Raw genomic sequence first — 24,535 nt, forward strand, 5'->3', positions numbered from 1 at the left:
TTGTGAAAAAAGATGGAGAGGTGTGGGTTAGATCATAAATATAATTAAAAGTTTTTAGAACTGCGTGGATGACTGAACAGAACACAAATATTTGCCCCATGGTTCCACGTCAACTCAGAAGGTGCTTCCCCAATGGAATGCCCCAAGGATCTGCTCTTGGTCTTGTGCCATTTAACATAATGACACCATCATCAGATTTGCAGATGACACCAAGCTGGGAGGGAGGGATACTGAACACAATGAGCGCTAGAACAATTTTAAAAGATTAATATAGGCTCAAAAATTCAGCTGAATCTAAGAGGAAATTAAATAGGGATGAAATGGAAAGTCTTCCAATTGGATTCCAGAAATTGACATTCTAAGTACAAGATGGCAGAGATGTGGCTAGCAAAGAGTGCATCCCCAAAAGATGGCATGTCCAACATGAGTGAAGTCAAAGAGGCTAAGGGGAACTTGGGCTACGTGAAGACAGTCTGAGCTCCCAGGACAAGGGAGGACATAATTCTGCTTTTCTTTGCCTGCTCAGACCATAACTGAAGTACCGTGTTCAGTTCTGGGCACCCTATAAGCAAAACATATCGATAAGCTGGAGAGTGTTTGAGGTAGGCAGCCAAGTTCAAAGCTGTAACTAGGAATATTTGCATCTGGGTCAGAGAACATTGATGGCACCCTTGTTTGGGGTAGTCTGGATGCTATTCCTTCTAGAGTGTGAGATGAAGACGTAGGGTGCCCAGAGCTCCTGGGCAGGCTACCCATAGGAATCAGGTGATTTGGTAGCTTTCTACCAACTTGTTATTATTATTGTTTTTTGCTAGGGAATCAAAGTCAAGTGACTTATCCAGACTTACTCACACAGTCTACCAAAGTCTTTTTAATTATTCGTAATTAATCTTGAAAATCTGGTGCTAATGTCAATTTTTTTTTCACTCTCAACTTTCAGGAAGCCTGATTATTGGAGATTCTAGTCCTTGTTAGAGGGACAGAGACCATTTTAATTCTTACATCAAATAGATATTTTTAATGAAGGGTTTGAAAGAGGGCTTGAAGTCAACAACAACCCAGTGCCCTCATCTCCCTCCTGCTCCTTGTCACCAAGTACTCAAAATTGAAGTTGGAAGAGACTTTGTGGTTGCTGTCCTAGTGAGGTTGAACTCTTCATGACACTATTTGGGGTTTCCTTGGCAAAGATAGTGCGGTAATTTGCCAATTCCTTCTCCAGTTCAGATGGGCAAACTGAGGCAAACAGGGCTAACTGACTTGCCAGGCGTCACACACTAAAATAAGTCATTTGAATTAACCTGAGTTTTTTTTGACAACTTTCTTTTATGTGTAAGTAATTCCTGATTTGTTGTTCAGTCATGTTGGATTCTTCATGAGTCCACTTGGGTTTTTCTTGGCAAAGATACTGAAGTGGTTTGTCATTTATCATTTACTTCTCCAGTTCATTTTACAGATGAGGAAACTGAGGCAAACAGGATTAAGTGATTTGCCCAGAGTTACATAGCTAAAGACTCCCTAGGAAAGAAAGGCGATCAAACCAGTTTATTTTTTTTTAACTTCCTTCCCTTTTTTGTTATTTTATTTTATTTTTAATTATTTTATTTGTTTTAAGTGTTCTACAATCATTTAAATTACTTGCCCAAGGTTACACAACTAGTTAGTATCTGAGACTGAAACCAGTTTATTCTTAAAGAAATTAATTCAGGCTCTTTACTAGAAGATCAAATACTAAAACTTAAATACTTTGGTCACATAACAAGAAGATGGGACTCACTTGAAAAAGATGTTGGGATGTTGGGAAAAATTGAAGGCAAAAGGAAAAGGAGACAGTGGAGGATGAGGTGATAGATAGTGTCATGGATACAATAAACATGAACTTGGACAGACTTCGAGAGACAGTGGAGGATAGAAGGGGCTGTTGTGGGTCACAAAGAGTCAAATACGACTGAACAACAATCCTCAGCTTCTTTTGTGTAGAAGCATTGAGAGAATGTATGCCCTGACAAGAAGAATGAGTATTTCTGATTGGAACAAATCGAACAAATGTACATTGAAATTGTAATCTACGTACATGTATGCATATACATCTCTAGGCACGTAGAACAGCATGTTCAATAACTAAGTAGCTTATATTCCCTTTACTACTTTGTAAAGAGAAAAATGTTGCCATCAGAGGATGCTTTGAATAAAAGTCCCAGTGGAAGCTCCCGAGACCTGTCTAGAAACTCAAGATGACAACTGAGAAGACAGTTACACTTGCTCAAGTGCGCTCTGCAAGTATGTCTTCGAGAAAAATCAACAACTTGAAGAGACTCTGGGTGCTGCTGTTATGTCTTCAGATAAAACAAATATATTCAGAAAAGATGACATTTCCCAAGAGAGAACAAGCTGTAAACTAAAGGAAAATGAACATGGAACATTAGGGTTTATTTGGCCATAAATTCTTCTATCTTTTCTCCATCTTTTTCTCATGCAGCTACAACTATACATTTTTGTATATTTTTAAGGGCATGTTGAATGTATTTATTTTTCCTCAGGGGGGGAAAGCCTGTTTGTATCCCCTGCCCCTCTTCCTTAACTTCCAACCTCTTTACATTCCAGCTTTTGACCTCGCCATCCACCTGAAGTTGGTCTCTCCAAAGTTATCCATGTTCTAATTACCAAATCTGATGGCCTTGTCCCAGTCCTCATTCTTCTAGATTGATGTGCTACACTTGACATTGATTTGACACTGACACTGATAACCATCCTTTCCTCCTGGATATTCTTTCCTTTGTTTATAAGGATATTTCCTTTTCTTTATTGGTTTTTACGACATTATTCACTCCCAGTTCTCCTCCTATCTATCTGACTTTCAGGACAATCATTTATATTATGTTTCCTAACTTTGGGTGTTCCCCCAAGGTCCTTTCTTAGGCATTTTTCTCCATTTTTACCTCCTTGCTACCATAGCAACCACCATGGGTTTAAGTATTATTCTTATAAAGATGACTCATATACATATTACACATATAAACATGTGTATATATATATGCATATATACATATGTGAATAGTTATCACAGGGGATACAAGGACAGAATCAGGAAGACTCATCTTCATGAGCTCTAATTCAGCTTTAGACACTTACTAGCTGTGTGACCCTGGTCAAATCATTTGACCCTTTTTGCCTCAGTTTCCTCATCTGTAAAATGATCTGGAGAAGGAAATGGCAAACCATAAAGAAAATCCTGAACGAGATCAGGAAGAGTCAGACATGACTGAAAAATGACTGAGAAACAGCTATCATTGGTGTAATAGGTATATTCTCACATGTACATATACATGCATGTATATATGTACATATAATTATATAAATGAGCCATCTACATAAGGTCAATAGTGACTCAATGTGTATATGTGTATATGTGCATGTATACATATGTCATTTACATAGGAATAATCATTAAACCCATGGAAACTGATGAGTTTATGAGAGAGGTTGGATGTATGTATGTATCTCTTGTAACATCATGGTTCTTATGGGTTTAATGTTTATCCCCATATAGGTGTCACATATATGTACACATGTAGCTGTATGCATGTGTGTTCTGTACTTGTGTTTTTTCTTCAGACCCAGTGTCTCCCTAAGGCTTCAGTCCCGTATCACTGTTGACTACTGTGCCAGTCAGACTGATTCCTGGAAACATCCCATGCCTTACAAATCATTATACATTTGCCACCGAAACATCCCAATTTCATTAGAGAAAAGTAGGTATAAATGCTTGCAACAATTCTTTCTCGAGAATTCTCTAAAGGTCTATAGACCCTGTATAGAATTCAACATGACAACTAAGCTCATTGTGTTTTCCCCCCAAACCTCACCTCTTATCAGCTTTCCTATTTCTGTCAAAGGTACCATCATCCTTCCTGTCCCCTAGATTGGTAACCTTGGTGTGTTCCTAGACCAGGGATGGGGAACCTGTAGCCTCGAGGCCATGTGTGACCTTCTAGGTCCTCAAGTGTAGCCCTTTGATTGAATCCAAACCTCATAGAACAAATTCCCTTAATAAAAGGCTTTGTTCTGTGAAGTTTCAATTCAGTCAAAAGACCTCACTTGAGGACCTAGAAAGTCATATGTGGCCTTGAGGCTGCAGGTTCCCCTCCCCTGTTGTAGACTTCTTACCATTCCACAAATATGCAGCCGGTTACCAAATCTCGTCGTTTTTACATCATAATAAGAATCTGAAATCTCAAATATGAGAATTTGATGTTTGGACTGTGTGAATATCGCTGTACCAGCCAGCTTTAGATTAGGATCCATTTTTTCCCCTGCTTTAGAATTGCTGTTGTTGTTAATAATCACATAATTTTTGAAAAAGCAATAGATTAAACATATATGTATGTATTAGACATATACATTACACACATATATGTACATATTAGGCACATACAGATCATACATGCATATGTACATATACACATGGACACACATCTTAGCTCCAACTCCAGAAAAGCCCACAAATGTGATCAAAGTATTACATTCTTTCTTTTTCATCCCAAGCTGGAAGAGGTTCATCTATGGTTGTGACTTTGCAGGTGCCAGCCTGGTATGTGGGGATATGGGAGAGATCCACAAAGGCTCAGAACTGGGAGTACCCAGCGTTTATTTGGCAGAATAATGTGCACATGCATTGCCCTATTGCCTGCCTGTATTATGGTCACTGTTATATCTCTCCAGTGTCCAGGGTAAAGAGAATAATGCTTTAAAGAGAGGGATTCTGAAAATCTCTTTTTTTTCCTTTCTGAAAGTTCCTGGTAAGGGGAAGTCAACTGGAGGGAGACTGGAGCCATGGTCAGACTATGCCCAAACTGGAGTTCACTGTTTTCATATTCCTTTTCCCTTGGAAGAGATTCCTTGTCAGCCCATCCATTCAGTTTGGGGAACAGAGAAAGCTGTCCTGTTGATTTCCACTTACTCCAGAAACTGGAAGCTACAGAGAAAGCCATATGGACAATGGCCACTGACTAACTGAGAAGGGGCTCGGAATCAGAGTAGCCAAACAGGGACCATCATGCAGAAAGGCAAGTCCAGATCAGGTAGGACAGGTGGATGATCTATTGTAGTTTCTGAAAGACTGGTGAAGAGATTGATTTGAGCCCCAGTTTCTCTCTTATTAACATTGTTCTAGTCCAGGGCACCAATATTTATTAGGCACTGATATTTATTCCCTTTCCATCATCTTCTGAGTATAGAAGGAGTATATGGGATAAGGTTAGATGAAGGCTCCATGCAGGATGGTTTGGTCTGCTTGTTTTCAACTTTCTTATTTTTTAAATGAACGATGTGACTGTGGAAAGCTGTTTGCCTATGTCATATAGATGAATTGAGTTGAAGCTAAGTTAAATTTTCCAGCCATAGAAATTTCTCTAATTTTTATATTGTTCAGCAATAATTCTGTATCAGTCATTAGACTGGATGGAATTCAGAATCTGGTCAACTAGGGTTTCTTTCTTGTCTACGCTTTTGAAGTTATTCATTTTGGAGGAGTGGACGGAAAAGTGGTACAGTGGACACAGCACCAGACCTGAAGTCAGGAAAAACTTAGTTCAAATCCAGCCTTAGACATTTACTAGCTGTGTGATCTTGAGTAAGTCTTTCAGCTCTGTTCGCCTCAGTTTCCTCATCTGTAAAATGGGGATAATAATAGTACCTACCTCCTAGGGTTGTTGTAAGAACCAGATAAGATGATAATTGTAAAATGCATAACATAATTGTAAAGCACATAGTAAGTACTATATAAGTGTTATTTTTCATTATTATCTAAAGGCAAGCCTGCACATGTGTCAAAGAGACTTTGATGGGACCACTGGGCTGGTGGCTTGAGCATAGCACCACCTAGTGGAAAAATTATGCTTGACAATCCCTCACTGGCTAATTGTAAAGTAATCCTTTTTTTCCTGTGGCCTTAAGATAGATAAGATATGAACTGGCACAGGCCATTACGTAGGACTGAAAATATCCCCTGTGACATCCATCAACTACAAACAGACTGGAACTGTGCCATACTATATTATTTTCGCATCATGAATTACTAAGTTGATTTGAGGGTGCATTTTGTGTCACTTGTCCCAGGCCCCATAATTGCTAGTCTTAGCTTTTTGGGGGGACTCCATCCCTCCCCATGTCTGCCTGCTGAAATAATTTTCTTCCTTGAAGGCCCAGTGCCACCTCTTTCATAAAGTAGAAGAACCCTCAGCTAACAGTCCTTTCTCTCTGCTTGTGTTTTCTTACAACTTTCTGCCTGCATTTCTGCTTTGATCTCATCCCATGCTTATTTGTGTCAGACTTATTTGTGTACATGTCTCATCTCTGACTTCTTGATTGTTAACTTCTTGCGAGCAGGAACTGTATTTCCTAGTGCTGTGCACACACCATACTTAAAAAGTTTGTTGAGCTGAATTCCCAGACCATCCATGTAACCTCCTGACAAGGGCTAGTGTCTCCTTTATCCCTATTCCAGGTCCTCTGTGATTTGGGTCTGGCCATCCAAAAGCTGTAAAGGATAATTTTACATGTATGGATATCAACTATCCTTGTTTCATCTATTTTCCTAGCAAACAATTCTATTTTTGCATAATCAGTTCAAAATCTTTAGAACAGAAATGGAATAAGCTTTTATTAAGTACGTACTATGTACCAGGCACTGTGTAAGAGCTTTCCACAAACTCTCTTATTTGATCCTCATAACAACCATGGGAGGTAAGTGTTATTATTTTACAAATGAGGAAACTGAGGTAGACAAAAGTTCAGTGACTTGCCCAGGGTCACACAGCTAGTTAAGTATAGTTTGAACTCAGGTCTTCCTGACTCCAGGCCTTATACATTATATCTCTCAACTGCCTCTAAAATCTTAAGTGATCAGTCATTCTCATTCATGAGAAGTGGTGGGATGTAGAAGACAGAGTACTAGGCTTGGAGTAGAAAAGATCTGGGTTTGAATTCTGTCTCAGTCACCTACTAGCTGTGTGACCCAGGGAAATCATGAAAGGTAGAACTCAGTAACCTCTAATGTTCTGTTTATGATCCCATGATCTGGGAACGTAAAAGGAATTATAGGTAGGCCAAGGAAAACTGAGGAAGGAGGACTGTTGAAAATGAATGAGTTCTCAGGCTCCTGGCAATATGGTGGCTGGGTGGGAAACCCAGCACAAAGCAGGAACAATATCTCTGAGCTGGACGGTGAGCTCACATGCTTCGTTCCTCAGGAATGGCATGAAGCCACTTTCTAGCCAGAGACTGAGGAAGTATGGGTAAAGTCCCTGTTCCTGACCTAACACATCTGCTTATCTGGTTTGTAGTTTCTGTTGGGGCATCAGCTTCTGGGCAGAGCTATGAGAAAGTAGAAAGGGTGAGGTGGAGCATGGATTGTTAGACACTGGGTGATGGCAAAGACAAGTGGGTGGATTAGGGTCTTGTAATGTTGGAGCTGGGTCACCGAATAACCACCAAGGTTGTGAGTGAGGACTCTGAGTCAGTAAGATAAGGGTTCATTGTGTGCATTCTCTCATGTTTCGTAAAGCAGAGAAGTAGGTAGTTATTTTTTAAAACATTTTTATTGACATCTCTTGTTTCCATATCACTTTCATTTACAAATATGTCCCTCCCTAAGAGCCATCCCTTATAACAAAGACATTTTCAAAGGAAAATGAAAAAACTGCTTTCAGGCAAATGAAATCATTCATCTCCTGGGCCGAAGAAACGACAAATATTTAATAAGCTCCCACCGCATCCAGAGCACTCCTCACTTCTGGGGCTCAGGTTGGGGATGGGGATATAATCCCTTTCCTTGTGGAATTTTGAGCTTAACAGGTGCTCAGATGTAAAAACAGAAAACTCTGGGGCACCATAGCACATGATAAATATATCAGAGAACAGAGTGCTCTACAGGTCTGAGAAAGGAGAAATCCTCTACAGGTGATTACTAACAGAGGAATGGAAGCGGTGTTTGAGATGGTCATTAAAAAATGGGTACAAACCCAAAAGGCAAAGAGGAGGAAGGAGGCCCTTCCGGCTACAGGAAAAAGCCTTTATGGCAAAATTCTTGTTTTCTAAATTAAATTTTTATTTTTTCAATTTATCAAATAAAACAAGCATTTCTATAACATAGTATAATAAAAAAGAAGATTACGCGTGAAACTGCAAATCTACTATATACAACTTACTACTCCTTTTAAATACGTAATAAAGTTATCATATAAATTTTTTTTTCTTCCTTTCCCCAAAGATTTCCAAAGAGCCATTTCTGTGGGTTCACAAAAAGTTAAAGGTAAAAAGGGACAAATGAAGGCTCCCCTTGAATAAAGGCCTAAGTAGTATGCTTTTCAAATTTTCAGATAGAACAAAGCAGGGAGGGATGGCTGACCTGTTGGACAGTTCTCTGGGGTTCCCAGAGAGATGGGTGCCACTGTCTCTCAGAGACTGAGGGGAATCTGTGTGTATGTATATGTGTGTGTGAGTGTATGTATGTGCGAGTGTGTGCCTGACTGTACACATACATGCATGTAGGGAGGAAGGGGAAACAGTATTGCTCTCCACTGTAGCTAACGAGCCCCCATGAATGTGCTTCCCATTTACACAAAATCAGTCAGACGCTGTGACAAACATAAAACATTTACTAAACAATATGGCAAAAATCAACAATAATCATAGCATTTACTAAATAGACGGCAAAAGAAAGGCAGCTAGGTGTCACAGTGGAAAGAGTGCTGGGCCTGAAGTTAGAAAGACTCATCTTTCTGAGTTCAAATCCAGCCTCAGACACTTACTAGCTGTGTGATCCTGGGCAAGTCATTTAACCCTGTTTGCCTCCGTTTTTCATCCGCAGGATGAGCTGGAGAAGGAAATGACAAGCCAGTGTAATATCGTTGCCAAGAAAATCCCAAATGGGATCGTGAAGAGTCAGCCACAACTGAAAAATGACTGGACAACAAAGGTAAAAAAGGAATAATCATGACTTTTACTCATTAGAAAACAAAGACAGAAATAATAAAAAGTCACTCAATAGAAGGAAAAACCAGGAATAATTAAAACGTCACAGTCCACAGTTAAAACTATGTCATACTTTTCCACCAACAGATCTCTCTGCTCCAAGGCCATCGGGTGAATATTTTATATTTTACAGCGTCCTTGACATTATTTTAATTCTTGTTGAATACTCTTATCAGACCCCTCCTTTTCTGACATTCTGGGTCTATAGCAATTAGGAATTAGTAGTCTTGCCACAAAGGCTGTGGTTCATTTTTCTGTTAGGCAAGATTTTTGAGAAGCATGAAAAAAAACCCCTGGACTAAGAGTCAAAAGGAGTGAATTTGAGTTCTGTCTCCACTATTAACTAGCAGAGTTAACTAACTACTAACTAGTTGGACAATTACTCAACCTATCTGGGTCTCAGTTTCCTTTGCAAAGTGAAGGAATGTGGTGATCTCTTAGGTCCCTTTTAGTGACAATATTTCACCATTTATACTACATATACATTTATATAAACATATATGCATAAACATACTATTTATACTACATATTTATGGTAAAGGTCTTTCCGACAATGAAGTTTTAATAGAACACATCTTCATTAGCAGGGGGTATTATTATTATATTTGTTCAACTGTGAAATCTGATATTCATGATAGTCTTTGAAATTAAGAAGAAAAAATGGGTTTAGCCTTAGAAGAAGCCCTACAGACAAAACCCAGGGCCCAGGAGAGTGAGGAAACCCGATTTACTTTCATCAAACACAAAATAAAACTTTGTGCTTAGCATCAGGGATGTCAGAACTAGGCGGCAGAATGATAATAATAGCTTGTGTTTACATAAAATCTAATAGCACCCAAAGTATTTTCCTCACAACCATCCTGTGAGAAAGGTAGTACCAGTGTTACCCATGTTGCCATGGAGACGATACTCCAGCACACGCTGCCTCAGAGTCCACCATCTAGGGATGTTTTGGAACTGAAGCTTCTGGGATGGTCTTTGTAAGTATTTCTGGGGGGGAAAATGAAGCTGAATGGAAAGTTCAGAGTTCTTTCTCCATCTTGGAACTATCTGGGCATCTGCCAGGTTATTGACGATGATGGCATTTATTATGGATATGTGATGGATGGTATTTATTATGGACAATGGTTGGTGAGTTCACCCAAGAGCCCTTTCAGAGATAATTCCCTTCTTTCCTGCCTTTGAGTCAGAGAAGAAAGCAAATCTCATTAATTACATAATTTTTCTGAGTTGTTGCCTCACCCTTCTTCCCATGAGGAAAAAGAGTCTAAAGCAGGAAAATCTGATTTCTGCTACAGCTCATAGAACCCAGCATTGGCTGCTATTATACCAGGAACATACTCCTCTCCTTCTTTCTTCTGTTTCTTCATTACTACCATTTATTTTCCTTTATATAAAGAAAACCTAGTAGCTTCTAATCCTGATTGTATGATTACTATTGGCATAGATAGAAGTTTGGACCAGTGTGTGGGGCTGGGTAGAGAACAAGGGATGATGTTTCCCGCTCCATCTGAGGCACTGGTTTGTGGCTGAGATATTAATCTTTGTCCAGGGGTCATAGACTAGTCATAGACCCTTTGGACATAATTTGACATAGTGGACCCAAGTCAGCTCAAGTTTGTAAGTAAGAAGGATTTTAAGTGGGGAGAGATTAAAGTGAATAAGAGATATACACTGTATGAGATAAATTTGGGATGTGGATTCATTTTCGGATCCCATGGGTCCCTTCTTTGATCCTGTATGGATGGATACATTGTTTCTTGACCTCTGTTATAACTCTGGGTCAGATTCTGACCCACCATCATGGTAGCTGTAGAAATCCAGAAACTCTCCCAGAGTCTGATTGATTACTGAGGTCAGAACTGTGCAAATCCTTCTGGGATTGTTCACAAAGGGTTCTGGGAGGGATATGCCCTAAGAAGCAGGAAGAGGAATCAGTTTTTAAAATTTGGTTCATGTTCTCCATCTTGGGAACTTATGGGGAGGTGCAGGCATGCTCCTCCTCTCCACACTCTCCCCAAACTTTTTCCTTTAAGGAAGACTGACCACTAGTGGATTGCTGCTCTGGAGTGGCTGATGTTGGCAGGGAGGGTAAGGACAGAGAGGCACTACCAATGCTGAAAGGACCTGGTTTGCTGAGACTGCCCCTCCAGAGGCGTTCTCTGCCCCCTGCTTCAGCCTCAACTCCAAGCCACAGAGGAAACCACTGCTTTAACTGCCTCCTTCTTTGGTGTCTAAACAGGAAAAACTGTTTCTTGACTTTGAAGTCAGATGTATTTGGGAAATGATCACAATGGTTCCAAGGGATTGTGTTGACCAGTCCTTTGTGTTTCCCAATCTCCCTCAGGCTTCCTATCCCTCCCTGATACTGGATACCCCACAGCCAGCTAAGAGAATCAGTACATTAACCTATGGTTGTGAGCTGTCATTTAAGGGACAGAGAAGAGAAAAGTGAGTCTAGAGTGAGACCAGCAGATTCACCCAGCATTGACCACAGAGGCAGGTACAGGGGGGGTCTTTTCCCTGGGGAGTCCCAAACCCGATGGAACTGCCTAAAAATATTTCCTAAGTCAACTCAAAGTAATGAGCAAGGGAAAAATGAGTGAGAGATTTTAATTTGATTCTGCATTCTTCTAGGCTTCAAACTTTGTATATAGTATATTTGGGTGGACCCAAAAGCCAAGGGATAGAAAAAAGTGGGATAGAAAATAGAGATTGCTACTGTGGGCTTTCCTGAGTTCTCCTAAACACACTGCTCATGAGGACTTCCCCCACCACCCTGGCGATCTATTCAAGATGCTGCACAGTAATCTATACGGCTATAGTAGTATTACAGTTACCATCACCCATACCTATTGGGAGGTGGGTTAGGATTCATTTATTTACCCACTAATATCCTCTATATTTACTATGAGAGTATTATTTTCCTGATTGTATAGATGAAACCAAAGAAGTTACATAACTTAACAAGATGACACAATGAGGTAAATGACTGAGTTGGAATTTAAACAATGTGCACAGTACCTGGCACGTAGTAGGTGCTTAATAGATACTTATAGATTTATTGATTAAACCAGGTCTTCTGACCCCCCACCCCAGGTCTTTGTGTTAGCTGTGACCTAGAGAAAGACATACAGATACATGAGATGTAGGGATGCACTGGACCCAGTTCCAAGAGGCTCCCAAGAGCTAATTGGTCAGTTTTCAGTGGGAGAGCGTACCCCTCAGAAATCAGAAAACTCTACCAGTCAGGGCTGGGGATTAACGAGACTTAAGAAAGTGATGGAGAAAATGTTAACTCAGAGTGAACTTAAAAGTGTCCTGCATAAAATTTTCTTTATCTGTAAACCATAAAAGACTTATTCACAAAGGAAAAGAAACCGTGTAAGTTAAAAATAAAACACCATTGGAAAAACTAAAGGGAAAAACAACCCCCACCACAACCCTGTCGGAACCATATGCCATTCACCATCTGCAGGTTACAAGTGGGAGAGAGAGGTCATGTGATGTGATTGGATGATTGTTGGACCTGCAGGCAGTCAATGAGGATTCAGATCTCAGCTCTGCTCTTTATTACCAGGGCGACCTTGGGCAAATCATTAACCTCCCTCGGTCTTAATTTGTTCATCTGAAAAATGATTCCCAAGGTCCTTTCTGGCTTTGGAGCTGAGATGCTCCCATGTACTACCTGTGTGACCTTGGGGAACTGTGATAATAATGACTCTTTAAGGTTCACAAAGCAAATATTATCCTCACAGCAACCTTCAGAGGTAGGTGCCATTTTAACTCCCATATTACAAAAGGGGAAATAGAGGTCAATAGATGTGTGTCCAGTGTAACATGGCCAGTAAGTGTCTGAGGTGGGATTCGAAGTCAGGTCATCTAGACTTCGGGTCTCCTGGTTTTTCCGCAGCACCATCTACTGACCATGCTTTGTATACCTCTAGGTGCCACTTTCCTCAACTTTAAAGTGATGTCAAATTATAAAATAATCCTTCAGCCCTTAAAAAAATCAAAAGTGACAAAGAGGCAGCTTGGTGGAAGGGAAAGAACTTTGGGTCGCAGAGTCAGGGAAGATTGGGGGTTGAATCCTGGCACTGACATTTACTAACTGTATTATCCAATGCAAGTTGCTTAACTTCTCTGAGCTCAGCTTATCTGTAAAATGGGGAGAGTAGTGAATGTACTGCCTGCCTCACAGGGTTATTTTTCTAAAAATTAAATTTAAGTCTTTACACTAAATTAAAAGTAGCTTTATTTTAAATTAACTTTAACTTTGAATTAACTTCATTTTAAATTTTAAATAAATTTTAATTTAGTTTAAAATTAAAATCAAATGAAATTTATCTTATTAATTATTTAATTAAATTATTTACAATTATTTAAAATAAATTAAATTAGTTTTTAATTAACAAATAGGTTCTTTCTCCAACCTCTCCCTCCTTCCCTTCTTCCCTCTCCCTCTACCTCTCCCTCTCCCCCCCCCCTCTCTCTCTCTCACACACACACACACACACACACACACACACACACACACAAAACTTTGTAACAAATATGCATAACCAAGCAAAACAAATCCCATCACTGGTCATGTCCAAAAATGTGTGACTCACTCTGCACTCACCTTGAGGAAAGTATTTTGATAACTTCAATGCTTCCCTCACTCCCCTGTTTCTGTTGCACTTGGCACCATTCTCCCCATCACCAGTTTCACGACAGCGGGCTCATCCTTGACTCTTCCTTCCCTGGCACCTCCCAGTACCCAATCAGTGACCACTTTGTTGCTTCTGTCTTCAGCATCCCTCCCAGCTGCCACCCTCTAACTCAGGCCCTTTTCATCTTTATTCTAGATTCCTGAGACAGCTTCTTAATCGGTCTTCCGGCTCCTGGTCTCTCCTTCTCTGTTTTTTTTTCCTGTCCATAGCTTCCTCTTTCTGAGGTTCTGGCCTGGTCATATCATTCTGTTGTTCAAAAACTATTCAGTGGCTCCTCATTTCCTGGAGGAAAAATACAATAATCTGCAGGGTGATATTTATAAAATCTAGCCGTTATCTACCTTCCCAGCCTTATTTCAAACAACACCACTAACCCAACATTCCAGTGAAATTAGACTATGAGGGGTTTATTACCTAATTCCATCCTCTGTCTGTTTTTCTTTTCTTTTTGCTTTTTATTTTATTTACTATTATTAATTGTTTTAAACATTCATTAAAAAATTTTGAGTTCTGAATTCTCTCCATTCCTCACATCCTTCCCTCAAGCAAGAAATATGGTATCAGTTACATGTGTGACATCATACAAAATATATTTCCATATTAGTCATGTTGCAAAAAAAAAGCAAGAAAAATAAAGAAAGTGAAAAAATTCTGCTTCCGTCTGCATTCAGACACCATCAGTTCTTTCTCTGGAGTTGAATGATGCTTCATCTTTATAAAATAGATTTTAAAAAAATTTTAATGAACAAAAATCTATTTTTTTCCCCTCACATCTCCTCTCCCCAACTAGGAAAAGAAAAGGACAAACCAAGCCTGTGAGACAAACACACACAGTCAGGCAACAAATTCACGCTGTCTGTTGATATTCCATTTCTACCTCTGTCCAACTGAATAAGCCAGCCCCTATATTGGGCCTGGAATTCACTCCCTCCCCAGCTGCACCACTCTGAATCCTTGGCCTTTCCTCAAGGCTCAGCTAAGGTATAGCTTCCGTTGTGAATGTACATCATGGTGTAGCGCCTAAAGGACTCCATGAAGTCCAAGTAAGCATTTATTTATAAATGAAATACATTGTTACTGTACTAATAGTTATATGTATTTTTAAGCTTACACAAAAATAGACATTTATAAAAGGATATAATCAGGATGAGAGAGTTGATGCACTGGATCACTGCAGTTCATTGCGTAGGGGATAATGATATTTTAGGGAAGTCACTTGGGCAGTCCTATGGAAGAGGGAATGGAGAGGGGAGACACTTGAGAGGAGGACACCAAATAGGAGTCGAAGTAATAGTCTAGAGGTAATAAGGATCTGAACGAGAGGGGTGGCTGCATGGGTGGAGAGAAGGGGATGGATAGTAATAGTCACTATAATAGTAACTATTAACATTTATACAGCTTGTACTATATTCCATTAAATATTAACTCATTTTATTCTCATAACCACCCTGGGAAAAAGACATTATTATCTCCATTTTATAGATGAGGAAACTGAGGCAAACAGAAATAAGTGACTTGCCCATGGAGAGAGAGGTGGTAGAGGCAGGAAAAGCAAGTCTGGTGATTGTGTATATAGGCTGAGGGAGAATAAGTCCAGGGTGACTTCAAGAGTCGTGACCCTGAGTGACTGGAAGGATGATGGTGTACCTGAGAGTTCTGTAACAGGAAAGTTCATGAGAAGGGTGGGTTCAGGGAGAAGTATCATGGAATTAAATCTCCCATGCAAATCACAACCTTCCCTGCTTGTTCATTCTATGAGACTCACTCTGACCCACCAAAAATGAAAAGGATAGGTCAGGGGTTTTTATTCAGTGACCAACGCCTTAGAAGACAGAACTTCCCCCTGAGGGGTATCTGCTCCAGCCACCAGAGGAGCTGAGCTCAGGAATGCTGCCTGCCCAATTACTGGAACCTGGGTAGCTATTAAGTCATAACCTCCCAGGACAGCAGATTCCTGTTGCACCCACTGGATACCAGGGATATGAGAGGACAAGTGTTGAACAACAACAGGTGAGCTAAAGGGTGTTGCTGTGCTGGAGACAAGCCTACAGTTGCAGAGAGAGTGTGATACAATCCACCCTCTCATCCTCTGCTTTGTTGATCCCCCATCCTCAGGGTCACTCCACAGCTCCCTGAGTAGGTACACAGCAATCTACTTTGGAGACCACTACCTGGAGACAGTGAGAATTTAAGAATTTGCCCAAGGTCATAAAGCCTATAAAGAGCAGGACTATCTGACCCGGAGGCTGGCTCGCTAGCCACCGTGCCAACCACTTCTCATAGGAATAGGGGCTGGATCTGTGATTCCGTTGGTGGAGGGAATTCCTGAGTGAGAAAACTCCTTCCATTACAGGTTGGTACTTTCTCTTCAAACTTATTATCTTAGGGAGCTGTTCAGAGCATTGTGTGTGTGTGTGTGTGTGTGTGTGTGTGTGTGTGTGTTTGTCCGTTGCTGAAGAAGACCATGTTATCAGAGAAATAATGACATGACTTGCAGTTGACTTTGTTTTGAGTGAGGGAGGGCTATGCAGGTCACCAGCCTCACTTCTCCTCCAGAGCCATCTGAATCCAGTGAACAGATATTCATCAGGATGACTGGAGATGACCCAGGATGAGGCAATTGGGGTTAAGTGACTTGCCCAAGGTCACACAGCTAGTGCGTGTCAAGTGTCTGAGGTGAGATTTGAACTCAGGTCCTCCTGACTCCTGCACTGGTACTCTATCCACTGCACCACCTAGCTGACCCAATACTCAATAATAGTGAACAATGAAAGACAATTTGTAATGCAAAACTAAACAGCATGGTACAGACTATGTAAGTTCAACAGGAATCTAAAGGAAAGGGGATCAAAGAGGCTAGAATAAGTCAGGGCAGGTTTAAACAGAAAGAAAGAATTGAGAGGCTTAGTGAATTCCCTATGATCACACAGCCATTGTATGTCAGAAACAGAAACTGAATCTAGGTCTTCCTGACTTGAAACCAGTTACTCTTTGTAGGTACTTAATAGATATTGGTTGTTTTCTCAATTAATTTGAATTTCTAGAATCCCTCTGTCTCTCTTCCTCTCCCCTGTCTGCCCTCCCGCAATGTATCCCTACATGTTGAGGACTGACTAAAATTCCTGCATCAAAGGCGGGGAAAGGTTTTTATTCTTCAGTTAGAGCTAAAAGATTTAACATGCAAAGGCAAATTGAGGTTACAAATTTACTACCAGAACTTCACTTATATTAACATAGTCTCAGGTCAGTAAGTCAGCAGCCTTAAGCAACTCTTCTACTTTGGGATGGGGGAGAGGAAAGGAGAGTCATTAGAGAAGATAAAGACTCTGAGATTCTGAACCGGTGAGAAGGGGGCTCCACCTGAGGAAAGGAGGAAGGGGTGTGGAGAAGGGAGCAGAAAGGGGAAATGAGAGGTGGTTAACAAAAGGGGCTTACACCAGATCCTTTCCAGTGGTGAGAAGACTGGAAAAGAGAAAGGTACTGATGTGCTCATCTTTCTCTCCTCTGAGCCAACACACCTTGAATGAACATCTGCTGATCTGCTGGACAGTGCTTGAAGTAAAAGGCTGGTACACAAAAATGCTGCTCAGGGAAGTAACTTATTAAAACTTTTTTTATTTCTGTTCATACTCTTCCCCATCTCCCAATAGTAAATTTCAACCCCATTAATAGTTAAAACTAAGATTTCTATATTTACAACCTAAATTGTGAACGTTTATATGTTTCTAAAATTCCATGAGAAATTAGAAGGCACTTGTCAGAGCAGGCATGTAAGAATGTTTGTTGAACACATGAATGAATGAATGAGTGAATGAATGAATATTACAGCAATTCATGAGGTGTCACAAAACAGCTATAGCCCATTTAGAGAAGGCATCTCCCCCCAAATGTTTCAGGGCTGGGCAGTCGTATGAAGACATTGCAGATTTTTAAAAATTTTATATGTTCATGGGTTTCATTGAATTCTTTTTATCATCTTCTCTTAAACATTTTTAAAAGTTTTTTTGGTTACGTGAAATTATCTTTGGAAGAGAAAGAGAAGGGATATGAAAAAATCTTTGCAAAGAAGAAAAGATAAATATCTATTTTTTACATTTAATTTTTTATTTTCCTCAATTGCATAGAAACAAAAATTTTTTAAATTAATTTTTTAAACATCTGAATTCCAAATTCCCTCCCTCCTTTCTCCATTCCTTGAGAATGCAAGCTATTTGACGTAGACTATACATGTGCAGTCATGCAAAATATTTCCATAATAGCCATGCTGCATAAGAAAAACTAGACCGAGAAAACCCAAGATAATAAAGAAAGTTTAAAAGGTATGTTTCAGTCTGTATTCAGATTATTTCTTGGGAATTGGATGGAATTTTTCATCATAAGTCCTTCAGAATTGTCTAGGATCATTGTATTGCTGAGAAGAGCTAAGTCATTCACAATTGATCATCACACAACTTTGCTGTTACTGTTTCCAATGTCCTTTTGGTTGTGCTCACTATTTATCAGTTCGCGTAAATCTTCCTAGGTTTTTCTGAAACTGCTCATCATTTTTTATAGCTTAATAGTATTCCATCATAATTATATACCACAGCTTACTTAGCTATTCCCCAACTGATGTGCGTCTCCTCAAAAATTTATTTTAAAGCAGTTCATTTATATAACGCTTTATAATTTACAAACTATAGTCATCTCTTAAGTCTCAAAGTGGTTATGTGAGCCCTGTAAGGTATGTACAGTGCATATATATACACATACATATATATGTATATATACATAGTATATATACATACAAACACACACACAATAGAGTATATATTGTATGTATTAACTATGTATACATATTTGTTTTTCAGTTGCGTCTGACACTTCGGGACTTCATTTAAGGTTTTATTGTCAGAGATAAAAAGTGGTTTATTATTTTCTTCCTCAGCTAATTTTACAGATGAGAAAATTGAGGCAAAAAAGACTTGGTGACTTGCCAAGGATCACACAGCTAGTAAGTAAGTGTCTGAGGCTAGCTTTGAACTTAGAAAAATGAGTCTTCCTGACTCCAGACCAGACACTCTGTCCATTGTACCACCTAGTTGCACTGTGTATATATGTGTGTCTGTGCGTGTCTGTGTATGTATATCTACACACATATACATGCACATATACATATACACTTATACATATGCATATGTATATCTATGTATATGCCATATATGGATATATCTCTATCCACATATAATTGTCCCTATTTACTAGTGACAAATTAAAGGCTTAGGCAGGTCAATTGACTTACTGTCTAATACACAGCAGCAGCATATGATTATCAGATGAGTGTCATAAACAGTAAAGATCCTTATTGAATTTAGAGGTGGAAGAGATCAGTTTAGCCAAAGCAGACTTCCTAGAAGACGTAGAACTTGACCTGACCTCATGGATAAATAAATAGGACTCACAAAGGGTAAAAGAGGTTAAAATTCATGGCCAAATAAGGATTGGACAATTTTCCAAATTATCGTAGAACTAGAGAGTATCTTGTCCAATCCCCCCATTTTATAGATAAATAACATGAAGTGCAGAGGTATGAAGTCATTTGCCCAGAGTTGACTGAGGTAGTAAGAAACAGAGCCAGGTTTCAAGCAAAGGTGTTTAGTTTCCAAATCCTTAGGTGGCATGATAGATAGCACTGGACCTGGAGTCAAGAAGACAAGTTCAAACCCTAGCTCTGTGACCTTAGGCAAGTCACTTAACCTCCGTTTATGTCAATTTCCTCAATTGTAAAATAGGGATAATAATAGAATCTATCTCCCAGGATTGTTGTAATGATCAAAAGACATAATCTTTGTAAAGCAATTAGCATAATGTCTTACCCATAGTTGGTACTATATAAATGTTAGTTAATACAACCTTTCTATTAAACCACTAGATTATATAGATGGAATGGTGAATCTTGAATTCAAGGTACTTGACTGAGTTAAATTTGTGTTTTTCTTTGAAACTTAGACTCAAACATTCAGGGGCCTTGTTTTCTTCCAGAAATAGCTCCAACCCAAACCTTCTAGGGATCCTGAGCTTGTGTGTGCTGGGGTATGTTACTTCCCTTTAGAGAAATGATTACAAGAATGTGTATAGTGTATGTGTGTTTGATTCTTTTTAAATGTTTGTTTATTTTTTAAAAGATTTGCACAAGCTCTCCAATGAGCCAATTCTCTCCCCTGTTGCTGTGCAAATATGCTGCACTTCTGATGAGAATGGCGCTCCTGTCTTTTCTTCATAATCTTATAGCTCATGAAATGAAGCTCCAGCCATCTCTGCCAAGCAGGTAAAACATCTGGTATACTCTTAGGATTAAATCTCTACCTGTCTAAGACTCCTCAAAGGAAGACGGAGGTTACAAATAGAAACTTATTTTTATTTCAAAGCTTCATGGCTCAACTTTAAAAAAATTTTCTCTCTGGCCCATTTAAATGCATTTCAGCAAAAGAAGCCTGCTGATAGGGAAGTCATTTTGTGAAAAGAATGTAAAAGCTCAGGAGAGTGAGGCCAGTGATTTTGTTGCTGACAGAAATGCCATGACAAAATCAGGGCTATGGAATAAAGGAATCGGGGTGGGAAGGCCTGCTAAATTAATGTTCTTGACAACCAAGGGGATTAGGTGTTGAAGAGAATTTTGTCTCTTGAGCTGATCTGTCAGTTGCACAGCGTGAACATTTTTATATTGGAAATCAACAAACGTTATAAATTAAGACTTGAATTGCTGTTTTGTTGATTGTCTATACTTAAGGAAGTGATGGGGAAAGTGTTAACAACGCAGATTAATCTTAAAAGTATGTCCTGCTTACTTTCACCTGCCCCCCCAGCCTCAGCCAGTTGTTAGGCATTCATCAACGCATCCCTGCCTTAGCTCCATATTGCTTTGTTGAAGCTTTGCTAGGTGGAGTCCTGGGATGTTTGGAAAGGATACAGGCCAATAGCCAGAGTTGAAAGTAATTTTTGAAACCCAAATCAAATAGAAAGTTGGAATCATGCATTCCAAACACAGCAAAAAAAAAAAAAATAGATTAAAAACAGATTTTAAAATGCGTAATGGCTTCTCTGATTAGCTAGCTGGGTGCTGTTGGCTGAGGAGTCTCCTTTACAAAAGAGTTAACTATGGTACGTAACCACAGGCACCATATTCTGAGGTATGAGGATGAGTACTAGCCCAAAGAACAGGAGACTAGCACAGATCAGCAGCAGCAGCACTGGCTCACCACTAGACAATTCCCAATTCATCATGAAAAGAAACTCATCCAGCGATAGCACCGGAAGATGTAGGGAGCGCCGAAGAGTCAGCAGTGTGTTTCCCTGGATACTTGTGTTCTAGTCATATATATTCCTTACTTATGTGTCCTGCCATACATAGCCTCTGGTCATATATGTTTCCTATGTTTGGCCCTCTCCCATTTGTGGTGTGGTAGCCTGTTGGAGAGTATACTTCCATGTGTATGGGAGAAAAAATTTTCAAGTCATGTATCTTGTCAGATAGCTCCTTCACCTGCTGAGATGGGTACCTCCCATGGATTGAGGCATATAATCATGGCCCCTTTCTGTAGATCTTGGGTTCTGACCTCTTGCTAAAGGACATACGTCAGCAAGGAGCTCCCAACTGGGGCTTTGTTCCCTACGACAGGGCGGAGGGGAGGATGCATTGTTTTGAGGGCGATTAGTGATTTCTGCAGAAAGAGACATTCATCCCCTCTGTAGGCTAGAAAAACTATAGAAAAAATTTACCGTCCTGTCTTTTGCCTGTCACTTTGGAACTCTGACAATTTTCCCTTGGACTTCTAGCTTGGAGAAAAGGGAAAGAACCAAAGTATGATTCTGGGGGGGAAGGTCAGTCTAGAGTAAGATGCTCTTTTAGAGTGTATGTAATATCAAGAAAGGGGAGCCAGGTAGTACAAGGCCTGGAGTCAGGCAAGACCTGAGTTCAAATCCAGGCTTACACACTTATTAACTGTGTGTCCCCTAGCAAGTCATTTAACCTTGTTTGCCTCAGTTTTCTCATGAACTGGAGAAGAAAAAGGCAAACCACTCCAGTATCTTTGCCACAAAAACACCAAAAGTCATAAAAAGTCAGACATGACTGAAAAATGACTAAACAAGCGTATCAAGAGATCTTGAGAGACTCTTGTCCCCAGAATATTGGGCAGACTGACTTTGGAAGAGATATGGGAGGACATAGGCATAGGTGGGTAGAGATCCGTACTATTGAAGAGGGGCTTACATCAACAAGATTCCAGATCTACTGAAGTAAGTATTTAGGGGCCAAGAGGAATTCCTCAGACTGGGAAAGGGAGAATAGAAGTTGTTGACAAAGAACTGAAACCCAAGATAAATGAGATGATTAAAAAAAAAAAAAACCACTTCTTCCAGTCAGACTAAGTTGACTGATCCAAGATGAACTATATCTTAAGCTACTAAAATATTTAGGGTGTATTTAATTAGCTATTGGCAATACTTTTCTAGGAGAATAAGAGAGGTCCTAGAAGACTGGAAAAGAGCTGACGTGGACCAAAAAATCCCATTAAAACGTGAGCCCCTTGAGGGCAGGGACGGTCTCATTTTTTCTATTTGTATCACCAGTACGTACCACAGTGCATTGCACACAGTAAGCATTTAATAAATGCTTCATTCATGCAAATCTTCTAAAAACAGAAGAAATTGTATTCTTCAAGCTGTAAATCATTAAACCTGACTTCAGTCATTGTCAATCTTACAGTTTGGTTATTGTTGGTTCAGGTGTAGATCCTCATAGATCACATAACAATTAACAGAAAGATTCCTATAATTATAGCATGAAAAGGTGATTCAGCAAGGGTGATTCAGCTGAGTGTAGCTCCAGTTGGGTGGATCTGATTGGCTATGCTGGTGTGCCCCTCAGAAGGCTGCAGAGAAGCTGTTGATTTCTCATGAAGTCACTTTTGAATGTGGGCCACCAAGAATGTCATAGTAATTGTTTGAATCTTAGCCTCCTGGACTGGTTAAGTCTAGATAATGGTTTCAATATCTTTTAAGGAAAAATTAATCTAGCCTGAATAGGGTATGATGATGATAACCAGCATCTATATAATGCCCTAAAGTTTGCAAAGTGCTTTACAAATATAATCTCACTTTATCCTCACAACAATCCTAGAAGATATGAAATACATATTAAATATATTTAAATAAATATATGGTAAATAAAATTCTCATTTTATTATTGTTCAGTCATGTCCAACTCTTCATGACACCAACTGGAATGATTTCCCATTTTCTTCTCCAGCTCATTTTACAGATGAGGAAACTGAGGCAAACAGGGTAAAGTGACTGGTCCAGGATCACACAGGTAGTAAGTGTCTGAGGCCAGATTTGAACTCAGGAAGGTGAGATTTCCTGACGTCAGGCCTGGAACTCTATCCACTGCACCACTTAACTGACCCATTCCCATTGTATCTATAAAGAAAATTAGTCAGACAGAAGTGACTCACCTAGGGTCACACAGCTAGGAAGTGTCTAAGACTGGAAATAAACTCAAGTCTTCCTGACTGGCCAGTGGAGTCAAACTCAAATAGAATGGGAGGTCATTAAGCATACACCTGTAGGTCACATATATTGACTTAGTTTTAAAATGTAATATTATCTATGTTTTGTTATATTTTTACTTATTTTTGTTATGTATTTTTCAATTATATTTTCATTTTTGAGCCACACTAGAGAGCACCTCAGAAGGTATGTTTGACATTTTGACTTTAGGCCTTTAGGAAAAGCCAGAGCAGCCTAGGTGGCAAGGTCTTAGGAAAAAACAAGTCTAGCAAAGACCCTCACAGAAATTGTTATCACTTTAGTATACTCTAGTAGATCTAGGGCACTAGCAAAATTCTAGAAGACGTTTTGAAAAGCTTTTAGAACTTTCATGTCTTTTCATTTTTATGTGTCATTTCCCAACGTGCTCTTCTCCCTCACAAGAAGTCCTCTATTGACCCATAGCAGGCATAGAGAGTCTTCTGCTATATGGCCTTTCACTTTCTCTACTGAGAAGAGGGAAGTGTGTTCCACGGTCTTTTCTAGAAAGTATTTGTAACAGGTGTCATCAGGCCAGAGGATACGGTGCCTGGCACATAATAAATGTTTGTTGACTGATGGATTCCTGACAGTGAGCGTTGAACACCATGAACAGTGGGAGTGGTAGCGCAGGATTGAAGAAATCAGCGTTAAGTGTCCCAGTTTTCCAAAAAGCAGAGAATAAAATCTGCAAACTACAGATCAAGGAGTCCGGCTTCGATTCCTTTTCTTCCGCCTTTCGCTTGCTTTCTTTGCTAGCTCATTTGCCTAATTAGAGGGAGTGAGAGGTAGGACAAATTTCAAATTGAATAAATGTGTTTTAAGTACCCTAGGTGTGAAAATCATTATATTAGGTGCTAGGGAAAACACCAGTGGAAATTAGAGACAGTTCCTGCCCTCTTCCAGCTCCCAATCTAGGTGAAGAGGTGAAATGATCCACCTACAAGTAAGTAGAATACAAAAAACTAAAGATATCCAAGCAACTTCCTGCCAACAGAAAGTAAAGGTCTGACCACAGCATTCTCTCTCCCGTGGCTCCCTATTGCCCTAGGATCATATACAAATTGCCTTGTTTGGCATTTAAAGCCAATCTAACTCTAAACTATCTTTTACAGACTGATTTCACATTATTCTACTTTAATAGAGTATCTTTTGTATTCTAGAGAGTGAGAGAAAAGACAGTTTGTGGGCTCTTTTAGTGTATATGTAATATCAAGAGAAAC

This window comes from Notamacropus eugenii, chromosome 2 (assembly GCF_028372415.1).
Source record: "Notamacropus eugenii isolate mMacEug1 chromosome 2, mMacEug1.pri_v2, whole genome shotgun sequence".
Classification (NCBI taxonomy): domain Eukaryota; kingdom Metazoa; phylum Chordata; class Mammalia; order Diprotodontia; family Macropodidae; genus Notamacropus; species Notamacropus eugenii.